The 12,871-nt window shown below is 45.4% G+C and overlaps 1 long non-coding RNA gene across 1 annotated transcript in view; it reads left to right on the plus strand.

Annotated features, from left to right (window-relative positions):
• The first annotated feature begins 296 nt into the window (after positions 1 to 296).
• The window catches only part of LOC310698671, a 50,809-nt gene continuing 38,234 nt past the window's right edge, over positions 297 to 12,871 (plus strand). The window contains exons 1-2 of the long non-coding RNA XR_014521683.1: positions 297 to 445; positions 992 to 1,104. This is a non-coding gene — a long non-coding RNA (uncharacterized lncRNA). The remainder of the gene's footprint in view (positions 446 to 991; positions 1,105 to 12,871) is intronic.

Raw genomic sequence — 12,871 nt, forward strand, 5'->3', positions numbered from 1 at the left:
TGCGGGGCATCACTGTATGTACTTTTAACATGGGTTCCCTCCCCCCTTTGGCAGTAGCTCTCATGTGATTGGCTGACTGAGTCACATGAGAGAGGCATTTCATTCTGTTGTGACTGTTATTCCAGTAACTGTTGTTTTTAATTGCTCTCTGTCCTCTCTCTGTGTGGGGGGGAGAATGGCTGCTGAGAGGCTTCTCTGGATACTGCTGAGGGCAGTGTTGTGTCAGTGTGATCTGTCTGAAGTGAAACATACAGAGGAAGATCCCTAAACGGTAATTGGGAGAAACGTGTGCAGGAGCTCTCTCTAAGGAGCAGAGAAAATACTGCTGAGGTGAAAGTAAAAACCTCTTATAAGAAGCTGTAAGGCCTGAGTGAGGTAAAACTCTGGTGCAAGTCTCACCACAGTTTTTATTTATAAGTCTAAGGAAGAAGACTTCCATCTACAAGTGAGAACGTACCCATGTTTGAATAAATATATTGTTATTAGTTATATATTTATGAAAGTAAAGTTTTTCTGAATACAAAGAGTCTGGACATTGTATAGTCTTTACAAAGAGGCTATCAAACACCTAGAAGAATTACTTAGCTTCCTAGCTGTGAGCTACTCTGCTTCTTCGCATATCATCAAAATTTATTTTCATATACATAACAGGCCTGACCCCCTCTTTGAATTTTTTTTGGGGGGGACACTGCCTTGCCCCCCCCAGATGGTGCCACTGCTTGGAGAAAGGGAGAGAGTCAGAAGAAGGCTGATCAATCTCAGGTGCAAACCCCCACCTACAGTAGCTTTCACTGGAGGCCCCCAAAGCACTGGGGTTTTAGTCAGTATTTCTTGTTTGCATGTGCTAGTTTTCACTTATTGACTCCATACTGGCCACATATAAAGCCTTTATGCAGAACGGCTTAGTTTGTCATGAACGATAAACCTTGGGTTTTCTTTATCCTTTCAACCAGCAGTCTTACCAGTGTTTTTTTTTTCTTTCTGCACACAGCTGCAGTGTATTTACAAAACTCCAACAGGAGCCAGACATATGCACATGCATCACCCGTGCCTTACAGAAAATTGCTCTGTGGAAGTTTTGCTGCAGCATGATGTGTGTAATAGGTGAGCAGCCTCTATCTTGCCTCATTTTCTGTGCAAGCTTTCCTTTGACTTGATCCAGCAGGGCTCTTCTTGAGCACGATGAGGAGATGCCAGGTTTGAGGCCTGGGCAGGGCTGAACCTACACATGTAGTGTGCAGAGTTTGGGAAGAGAAAACCAGAGAAGACTGATTTGATTCATCCTCCTGAATCACTTCCCACCCTACAGTCATTCAGAACCCCAGTGCTTTGGGGGCCTCCAGTAAAAGCTATTGTAGGGGGGAGGTGGGGGCACCTGCGATTGATCAACCTTCTTCTGACTCTCTCCCTTTCTCTCCCTGCCCAGACATCTCACTTGCATGTGTGAACCTGCCACCCCCCTCAGATTGATGTGTTCTCTTGGCCCTGCGAGGATGCAGGGGGAACGTAGATGAAATATATTGTTTTTCAGGTAGAATAGCTTTCAAAATGGTACATTTGCTTTCAAAGCACTGTTTGGAATGCATATGAACTGCTGCCTCCAGCTACGAGAAACTAAGCCATTAAAGTTCAGATGGCAGTGGTTTCTGGGTTTGTTTTTTTCTTTCCCTTCCACCAAATGATTCAGTCTTTCCCTCGTTGCTCTGAGCAAGAAAGGAAGAGAAAGTGAAGGGAAGCTTAGGCTTTGCAGGTTCAGATTGCATTGCCCCCATTGGGATCTCTGCTGCAGGCTAAATCTGAGTGCTGTGTTCCATTTAATTGTGCCTAGGAAAGTTATTCAAGCCCTGAAGAACCTGGGGGCAGGGGGCTTTATTGTCTCTTTCCCCCATTATATCTCTTTCCGCAAACTTATTGAACAGAGTTGACACAGCTCGGTGTGGTGATGGAGAGGCAATGCATAGGAGCTGTGCATACTTGTTATCACTCGGAAGAGTAGCTTAGGAATGGGAGGGGCACTGGGGCTGCAGGGGACCCCAGTCACTGCCTCCCCTCCTGGTCGCCCTCCAGCAGGCCCAGCACTGCCAGAAAAAGCAGCGTGAGGCACACTGTGGGACAAGCGAGCCTTCAGGGCAGGATCCAGCAGAGGTGAAATTGGGCTTTCTGTCACCTGGGTCAAAAACCCAGTTTGGCACCTCACCCCCAGATGCATGTGTTCATACACATACATATGAACACACACACACACACACACACACACACACACACACAGACAGACACACACACAACTCAACACATTTATTTGTAAAGGGCATAAAAAGCAGACAATATATCATTTGAATATAAAGTAATCCTAAGAAGTAGTACAACCGTATGACCAAAGGGAAAATGAGCATTTCTTCCGGTAAAAAGTAGAACTTCAGTGTGCAACAATTGTCTATCCAAGGTCAGGTTTTGAATTGGATTTGTTTGGTCACAGGATCATTAAAAGACTGCATTTTCATAATGTCAGCCCAGACCCCCCCCCCCCGGTTTCCTTTAAAATATTTTTTTCCCCATCTTTGAGACTTTATGCCACCCACCCATCTTCTTGGTTCTGTGCAAACCCTTTCAAGGAGTTTTGTCGTGTAAATTTACTCCTGAGTAAGCTTCAACAAGATTCCTTTCAATTTTATTTTTGTTTGATTACTCATTTTAGGAAATGATAATTTTGTAGTCATTTTAGGTTCCGTGTAAGGTAAGAAATGCTTTTTGCGAGTCTGAAGTAGAAAGTGCCCTTCCATTACAATCCTAATGCAGCTAGGCTGACCAAAACTTGTCAGGGAACTGCCTCTGGCAGGAAAAATGCTCACCCCCCTTACTTTCCTGTGTGTAGATCATGTATACTTTGTAAAATGACCCAACCTTAGCTGTTTAAACACATTCTAAGTTCTGAAGTGTTCATAGAATCACCCCAAGGATCATCTAGTCCAACTGATTCTTTTCCTCAGCTTCCCACCCCTCCCTCCATCCCTCCAGAGTTTCTTTCTCACACAGTAGCAAACCCACAGGGGATCTTATCTTTTGCTTCACTGGGAAGAGCCACACAGCCTCTCCAGATTTCCCAACTCTCCTTCTCCCTGCAGATGAGCCTTCATGGGGAAAGGTGAAGAAGGACGGAGCTTGCGGCTGCCATTCACTTTTTCATCTTTCTCTCCGGCTGAAGCCCAGACATGCTGGGAGGCTGGGAGCCTCAATGGCGCCCCTCTGGAGGCTTCACCCAGGACAGAAACCCTGGCTAGAGCCCCTCCCCCCCCGATATGTCTCTGGCTGACACAAGTCTCTTTGAAGGTGGCAGTGCTTTGCATCACACCCATTCTGCCAGTTACCTCTTTTCCATAAGAAGAAAAGCTGAGCAGCATGTTGAAAAACGTTTCCCCTTGTTTCTGGTTTTCTTTTGCAACATGGCATCCACTCCTTCATAGTGGCTCTCCCACAGTAACTCTTGGAGAGCCTGGAGGAGCAAGAGCTGCAGAGGTGGCACGCAGGCATACAGAAGCACGGTGCCAGGCCTGCCCCTCCAAGTCCCCCTCCCCTTCCAAGGCTGGCTGGCAGCTCTTGGGTGGCACCTATTTCCTTCCTGAACGCCAGCTGGCCTCTTCCCAAAAGTTTGGGTTTAATTTTGGGTTGTTCCTGGGAGGGAGGGCTGGCAAACCGCACTGGGGCAGCTGGCAAACTGTGGAGCCAGGTGAGTGAGTGGAGGGGTGGGGCAGAAGAACCCAAGAAGAAAAGTTATTTTGGAGAGAAAATGTTTTCAGGATGCTGCCAGCAAATCTCGGCTGGTTGCCCAGGAATGTACAAAGACAAGGGAATTTTTCTTACTGTCCGCTTTTTATTCGGTATTTACAGAGAGAGGCTATAGAACCCAGCCTCTTAGATAATGGCGCTATCCCGAGTGAATCTCCATCCTGCTGTCTCTCCTAGTTCCTCGTTTGTGGAACGGGTGCTGCTATGTGCCCTCTGCCTTTGAACTCTTTGCTCTCCTACTCCCAAGGCCTGCTGTGTTCTGGGAGGGGGGTCTGGAATGCTTTCTAAAGACACAGTGTCCATCAGCTGTTACCCCCCTGGTGCTTCCTCCTCCTCCTCCTCTCCCACTATTTCCCAACTCCCCCCCCCCATCTGTCTCTGAGCTGTGACCTCCCTCAACCCCCTGTTGTAAATCTAAACTGTTTTCCTCTTCCTCTTCCCTGGAAAGGTCAAGCTGGGGAGGCGGTCTTCACCATTCCTCCTCTTCCCAGTCCCTGACAAAATGCCAAACCACCTTCTCACCTGGTGGGGAGAGGGAAGCTGTCCCAAAACCAAATGTGGGAGGGATGCATTTGCTTGGGTGGCGCACCCCACGCTGCCTGCCCTGCCCCCTTGGGATGCCCCACCCCCATAGTGTCGTACACCTGCAAACCACACACCCCACACTTCACCAGGCACTGGTGGGGGCTGCTATGCTATTGACTTGGAATGGTGATCGAGGGGAGCAAAAATTACATGTTTACTCTTAATCTGTACATGGAATTGCGAAGAGGGCAATAAATATGAGCTGCTCTATATGCTTGTTATCCACATGGAAAGGTGATCAAGGACAGCAAACTATTATTATTATTTGCATTTATTTGTTGCTTTTTGTAAAAGTCTCAAAGCAACTTCCAATTCTGTACAAATACAAAAACAATTAAAAACCAGTTAGAAACAAAAAAGGAAATGAAACACTATAAACTGAATTCCTAAAGTGCTCATCCAGCGATACTATAAAAAGGACAAATCCTACAAAATATTTTCTGTGCATGCTAAATTTGCACTTGGAATGGGAATTGAGGGTAATAAATATGAAGTGTGCATGGTTGTTTTGCACATGGAGGTAACCAAGGGCAATAAATATGAAGTGTGCATGGTTGTTTTGCACATGGAGGTAACCAAGGGCAATAAATATGAAGTGTGCATGGTTATTTCACACACAGAATGGTAACTGGGGGCAATAAATAATAGCAATTGCTCTAACAGTACCAATTTCCAGAGGAGCAGCCATATTAGCCTGTTGAAGTAAACAGACTATCAAATGTATTATGGCAAAAGCCTTCATGTGGAAGGGCCATCACTCAGTGGTGAAGCATCTGCTCTGCATGCAGAAAGTTGCATCTTGAGTCCTCAGTAGAGAGAGAGAGAGAAAAACCGCTTCCTGAAACCCTGTAGACCTGCTGCCACTCAGTGTAGACAATACAAAGCTAGATGGACCAAGGGTCTGACTCAGGATAAGGCAGCTTCTTTGCTCCTGTTGTCAGATGCAGGAAATAGAATACCCAGTCTGTTTGGCAGATAGCTGCAAGGCAGTCTTTACCTGAATGAGCTTGCCCTGGCTCAGATGAATGATGAAGGCCCTGCTCAAACATCTGTGATATTGGCTGCCTCACACATGTGGAGCTCCCTCCCTCCCACTGTGTGTTTGGCCCTTTCAATATGGCCTTTAAAAGCTCACCCATAGAATCATAGCATCATAGAGTCTGAAGGGACCCTGAGGATCATCTAGTACAGGTTTCCTCAACCTCAGCCCTCCAGATGTTTTGAGACTACAATTCCCATCATCTCTGACCACTGGTCCTGCTAGCTAGGGATCATGGGAGTTGTAGGCCAAAAACACCTGGAGGGCCAAAGTTGAGGAAGCCTGGCCTAGTACAATTTGGCGTTATCAGCACCACACTCTAATCAACTGAGCTATCCAGCTGAGTATCCATCTCATCTTAAAGGTCTTATTGTGGTGCTGATTTAATTATTTTGTTTTTTAGCTTGTTTCACTGGGGCTGACCTATTACTGAAATATACTGCTTTTTAAACATCTCCTTCGGGAACAATGGGGCCATGACCTTCAAATTTGGAGGGGTCATTTATTTATTTATTTATTGAGGAGTGGTGGATACTGCAATGCATTCTTCCAGTCTTTTATTGTGCCCTAATCCAGAGGGCATCAGGATGCCACGGCAGGATTAAAGCCTGCTGAATGAGAACCTCAGCTCTGGCAGGCTAGAAAGGTTGTCACATGTTGTTGTTTTTTTTACTCTTCCCATTCAAAGTTGCAGGTTTCTGCAATGGTTGGCCAAAGAAAAATAATCTGAGCACAGATTCCCAAGCCACTTTTGCAAATTTGAAACCGGAGGTGCTCACAGCTGGAGCAACTTCCTTGATGGTTAATAATTTTCCAGGGGCTGAAGTACCTCTGACACACAAATTACTATCTGTGCTTTGAACATGCAAACCTGCATAGCCGGGGTAAGTGTTATTATTACTGCTGAAAGATTTATGCCCTGGCTAAATTGTAATTTGGGTAACTGCATTCTATCTGCCTAAATTGCCCCTTGCGGTTACGATTGTATACAGTAGCTTTCATTACACGCCTTGGCCTCTGTTCTTGGGGAGCTTTGCAATCAGCAGTGGTTGAAAAGCCAGATCATCCATCCCCACTAATGGCAGAAATCCAGGAGTGGATTATAATGTAGTTCAGGGCCAAACACGGCAGATAGCCCAGGAGTGGGGAGAAACAGGTACAGGTTACCAGATCCTGAAAATCCATTGTCATTAGCATAAAACTGAAAGTAAAGGATATTTCCCAGTATGCATATAGAATGTCCAGACCTTGTACGATAAACTAGAGCCAATCAAAAGCTAACAACAAATTTAAAACACTTAATTGTAAAAGCAGCATAAAATACTGTATAAAAACATGAATAACAATAAAATTCAAAGTTCAGAAATCAGTTTAGGGGAAATCCATCTAATAAGCATTAGATAATCCCCAGGGCTAGGTGGCTGAATTGGTCCTACTTGGGCCAGCGAGAAGGCCAGGGGAGAATTAGCTGTGGGATCTCAGAGTGGGTGATCTTCATAAAAGGGGAGGGGGAGGGAAGAGAGGGGAAGAAAAGATCAGGCTGAATTCAAATTAAAGGCCAGGAGGTTAAATCCTGAAGGGCCCTAGTCTCAAGGGACAGAGCATCCCACCAGGTCGGAGCCATCACTGAGAAGGCCCTGGCCCTGGTGGAGGATAGTCTGACTTCCTTAGGGCCCGGGACCTCTAAACTATGGTTATTCATGGACCTTAAGGTCCTCTGCGGGGCAGAGCAGGAGAGGTGGTCCCGTAAATGAGGAAGGAAAGAACCATGCACGTCATCTACAGTTCATTGGAAGAAAGGTGGGATAGAAATGTAATAAAAGCAAGTAAAGCAACATTTTTGAACGCTAAGGTTGTATTGGGCCGAGGGAGGGATGATGATTATAACACAGTTGAAGCCAAAAACAAGGCCAATAGGCAGGAACAGGAGTACAGGTGAACACTCATTACAAGGGGGCAGGGGGCAAAGAGAGCTTGCAAAGGAAACTCTAGGGCAGAGGTAGGGAACCTTAGTTTCCGGGGGCAGATGTGGCCAGCCTTCTCAAGACACACTCCTTGCCAGCCTTGATTCACATCTCCCTTGACTGTTTTTGCCTGGTTCAGTGTTCCCCATCCAGATGGTACTTGTCCACCACTATTCACTTGGTTGAGCGAGTGACTGTGGACCTGAACTTGCCCGAGTGCTTTTTAGACAGTGGGAACCCCATTTACTTTGTCCTGGGGTTTGTTTCTGTTTTTATTCTGGTGGTGCTTTAGCGTGTTCAATTTTATGTTTGCATTGCATTTTTTAAAGACATTTTACGGTTAATAATAATAGCGTTTTGTAGGTTGTCCAGAGGATTTATTGTTAAAGGGATGGCAGATGAATAAATAAAGCCAAGCTTCTCACACAGAAATACTGTAGTCTGCAATGCTTAAGCAGTGCAACCCCACCTTCTAACCAATCGAATGAGTCAACCCAACTTTCTAACACAGTTCCCTTTTTGTTTGGGTGGCAAAGTCACCGAGTTCTGTAACCGGGGGCTGGTGACGGGGAGGAATAAATAGATTTACTGAAGAAGGGGTATGCTTAAAAAAATGATAAGTAAAGAGATCTATTAAAGGGTAGGTAGAGGCAGAGAACAGTGTGTTTATTTCTGTGGCACTGCTGCACTTTCTCGCTCTTCTTTCTCTCTCTCTCTCTCCCCCCCCCCCCACTGCATTTAGTGTTCTGGACAAACTATTCCCCCCTCCACAGTCAATTCAGCATTTTTCAGGAAACAAAATGTGACCTCTCTTAACTCCCAGGCACTTGTTATTTCATATCTTCCTGCCAGGCTGGATCCTAATCAACCAGAAAAACTCAAAATGACAAACAAACAGGAGACAGCTTTGCTATCCGAGGTTCATTAGCTCCTGGCGACCTTTTAAATTTCCAAGAAATGCACAAAAAGAAGAAAAGGGGGGGGACACACACACACGGTGGGGAGGTCTTTAAGTCATTGTGTTCCTTCCTCCATCCTTGCCTCTCCACAGATTGCACACATTTTCTATGTGCCTTGTAATGAGTCGTGTGTCTCTGCGGTATTCTCAGGGCCTGCACTTAGCCAAGCAAACGCAGAGAGGAGCTCTGGACCCGAGGCAGCTCTGTTAAGGGATGACAGGCAATATATTTGCAATCTCTCAAGGTCATTCATCTCCCCAAGGTTATTGCTGGTTTTGTGCAAGTGTGTGTTTGGCTGGGAATGAAGGCAAAGATTAACGGGTAAGTTTGCCACACCATAGCATACAAGCCAGCAGCTGGTAGAAGCCCCCCCCCCCCAGTAAAGTATGGGAGGAAGACTGTGACTGCATGGCATCCATGGCCTCTGTTTGTGTCAAATATTAGATTGTAAGCTCTTTGGGGCAGAACTTATCATCTTGCACACTATAAAATACCTTGAATATTGATTTGCTACTTTGTAATATTAGAAGATGATAGTGATGCATTGCAGGCCTCTCTGCTCCCTAAAGGATGAGCACCATAGAAAAGACTGCCATCATACCAAGGTGTGATCCAAATTAACAACTAAAAGCCTGGGTGAAGCCTTGCGGTTGAAAACTGACAGTGAAGGCACCAGGCATGTTTCCCTGGGGAGAGCATTCCACAAAACTGAACCCAGGGTGGTGACAACCCCCATAGCCTTCCAAGACTGCGCAGCAAAAATGATTTTTTAAACCAGTGCAGATGTTATAGCTTTGATACCAAGGCAGCTTTCCCTACCTCATTCACCCCACCTCTGCTCACATCTAGCCTGATGGAATGTTATGGTGGACTCACAGATTTGCTCACTCTCTTGTGACATGGCTGGTCAATTATAATATACAGACTTAGTGGATTTTTCAAAATATCAAATGTAATTATCCTTAGCATTGCATGTTAATGCAACCTCCCTCTTCCTCTGCTTATCTTAGATGACTAGGTGGGTTTCTCTCTGGGAAATGGTTATTTATTTGCTATGCAGAGGATTGTCTTAAAGCGCCCCAGGAGATGACATCATACTCCCTGCTGTGGAATAATCAGTAGTACTTCACTCCAACTGACCCTGCTGCACTCCATCACTTGGGAGCTTTGTCATGCAAAGCAATATTCTTTGTTACTGAGCCATAGCCCATCCCCAGCCATACTCTATGATTCCATGATTCTATGAGAGCAGGCTTACTAGATCCTACATTTAACAACAGGTAGGGACGCGGGTGGTGCTGTGTGTTAAACCACAGAGCCTAGGACTTGCCGATCAGAAGGTCGGTGGTTCGAATCCCCGTGACGGGGTGAGCTCCCGTTGCTCAGTCCCTGCTCCTGCCCACCTAGCAGTTCGAAAGCACGTCAAAGTGCAAGTAGATAAATAGGTACCACTCCAGCAGGAAGGTAAACGGCGTTTCTGTGCGCTGCTCTGGTTCGCCAGAAGTGGCTTAGTCATGCTGGCCACATGACCCGGAAGCTGTACGCCACCTCCCTTGGCCATAAAGTGAGATGAGCTTTATTGCCGAACCCCCGAGTCGGCAATGACTGGACCTAATGGCCAGGGCTCCCTTTGCCTTTACCTAGGTATTGGAAGGTTTACCTGGCAATGATAGCAGGCGCCAACAGCAGAGCTGCAAATAGGACTATGTCAGGGGCACTGTGGGAACAATTATTATTCTTAGATTCCGTAACCAGCGTTCACCTGAGGTCCCAGAACAGGTCATAATTTAAAAATACAAGATGAATATCAGTTAAAACAACTTACAACTAGACAAACAGGGAGGATCTTCTTGTCTCTTTATTGCTGTAGTCTATACAGTAAGAATATAACATCATAAGAAGAACCCTGCTGGATCAAAACAAAGGGCTATTTACTCTAACATCTTGTTCTCAAAGTGGCCAACTAGTTCCTTCTGGGATGTCTGCATGAAACATTTCCACTGCAGTTGCAACAGATATTTGTATAATGGCATTACGCTATTGGCAGTTCTATTTCCAGCCCCTTTCATAATAATCCCTATAATGGAATTTGTCCTTTTCACAGCTGCGGGGTTCACATTTTCATTCAGTTAGCCACCATGACCCCAAGGTCTTTTTCCTGATCGTTCACAGCCAGTTCATAGAATCATAGAATCTTAGAGTTGGAAGGAACCTCAAGGATAATCTAGTCCAACCCCCTGCAATGCAGGAATCTGAGCTAAAGCATCCATGACAGATGGCCATCCAACCTCTGCTTCAAAACCTCCAAAGAAGGAGAGTCCGCCACCTCTTGTGGGGGTCTGTTCCACTGCCGAACAGGTCTTACTGTCAGAAAGTTTTTCCGAATGTTTAGTCAGAATCTCCTTTCTTGTAAGTTGAAGCCATTGGTTCAAATCCTACCCTCCAGAGCAGGATAAAACAAGCATGTTCCCTCTTCCACGTGACAGCTCAAGATATTTGAAGATGGCTATCATATCTCCTCTCCATCTCCCCTTTTCTTTGCTAAACATTCCCAGCTATTTTAACCGTTCCTCATAAGGCTTAGTTTCCAGACCCTTGATCATCTTGATTGCCCTCCTCTGCACACATTCCAGCTTGTCAACATCCTTCTTAAATTATGGTGCCCAAATTGGACACGGTATTCTAGTCTGACCAAGGCAAAATAGAGTGTTACTTCCCTTGATCTGGACAGTATATTTCTGCTGATGCAGCCTAGAATAGCGTTAACTTTTCTCCCCTGCTGCATCACACAGTTGACTCATGTTAAGCTCGTGGTCAACAAAGACCCCTAGATCCTTTTCACATGTACTGCTAGTAAGCCAGGTGTCCCCCATCCTATATTTGTGCATCTGGTTCTTCCTGTCTAAGTGCAGAACCTGACATTTGTCCCTATTAAAATTCATTTTGTTAGCTTGCGCCCAGTTCTGCAATCTGTTAAGGTCATTTTGAATTCTGATTCTGTCTTCTGTGACATTAGCTACCCCTCCCAGTTTGGTGTGAACTGCAAATTTGATGTGCATCCCCTCAATTCCTTCAAGTCATTTATAAAGATGTTGACCAACAGCAGGCCCAGGACAGAACCCTGTGGCACCCTATTTGTCACATTTTTCCAGTCAGTCAACCGGCTACAAATCCACCTAACAGTTACCTCGTTCAACCCACATTTTACCATCCTCCTCACAATAATATTATGGGGGAGTCTGTCAAAAGCCCTACTGAAATCAAGATACACTATGTTCACAGCATTTCCCTGATCCACCAAGTTTGTAATTTGATTAAATAAAGAAATCAGATTGGTATGGCATGACTTATTTTTAAGAAACCCATGTTGGGTCTTCATAATCACAGCATCCTTTTCTAAATTCTTACAGACCGACTGTTGAATTATCTGTTCTAGGACCCTCCCTGGTATCATTGTCAGCTCACCAGTCAATCCCTGAGTCTTCCTTTTTTCCCTTTCTGAAGATGGGGACAACATTTGCCCACCTCCAGTCTGTAGGGACCTCACCTATTCTCCAAGATTTCTCAAAGATGATAGACAAAGGCTTTGAGATTACATCTGCAGGCTCCTTTAGTACCCTTGGATGCAGCTCATGAGGCTATCACCAGGTTTAACATCACTTTCCTTTTGGGTGAAGACAGAAAACCAAAGACTGAAACCTCGCAAAGTTTTCTGATGCTTTGAAGGAAGCAACATTGCTCTCCTTTACCATTAAACAAAGATTGAATATGTTCTGAAGATTGATTTATATGACACTTGAGCATGGATGTCCCATTATCTTGTGACCTCACCAAACTCAATGCGAAATACATCAGTGGAACCTTTTCCAAAACCCATTTCATCCCCCCTCTTCATAGCAATTAGACTTGCCTTACAATGTGAATTACTGATTACATTCTGTTTTAGAGTCATTTCATTATTGGCAAGAATGGCTTTGAAATTCAGTTGTGTTGCAGACAGCCTTGCTGTCAGTTTCATTTTAGCAGAGCCACATATCTTACCCACCCAGCTCCTCTGCCACTGGCTACATGAACTAGGAGGGAAAAGAATGGCGGAAGGACCACAGCTCAGTGCAGAAAAAGGGAATATATTGTAGCTCAAGGGTAACACACCTGCTATGCATACAGAAGTCCCCAGGCTCAATCCTAGGCTGGAAAGGACCACTGCATGTAACCTTGGAGGGTAACAGCCAGGCAGTGCATACACCAGCCCTCCTGCAACCAAATGGCTTGGACTATAATTCCCATCATCCCTGACCACTGACTGTGCTGGCTGGGCTGATGGGAATTGGAGTCCAAAACACATTGAAGGCACCAGGTTGGGGAAGACTACTGCACAAGCTGCACCAGTAGTCAGAGCTGGTATGAGACAGTTTCCTATGTTCTTATTTATCCATTTTATTTATATATGACCTTTTCCTCCAAGGAGCTCAACGTGGTGCATATGAGCCTCCCCTCCCCATTTTAACCTCACAGCAACTCTGTGAGGCAAGGTAGCTTGA

Source organism: Podarcis liolepis (assembly GCF_965112155.1).
Source record: "Podarcis liolepis genome assembly, chromosome: Z".
Classification (NCBI taxonomy): domain Eukaryota; kingdom Metazoa; phylum Chordata; class Lepidosauria; order Squamata; family Lacertidae; genus Podarcis; species Podarcis liolepis.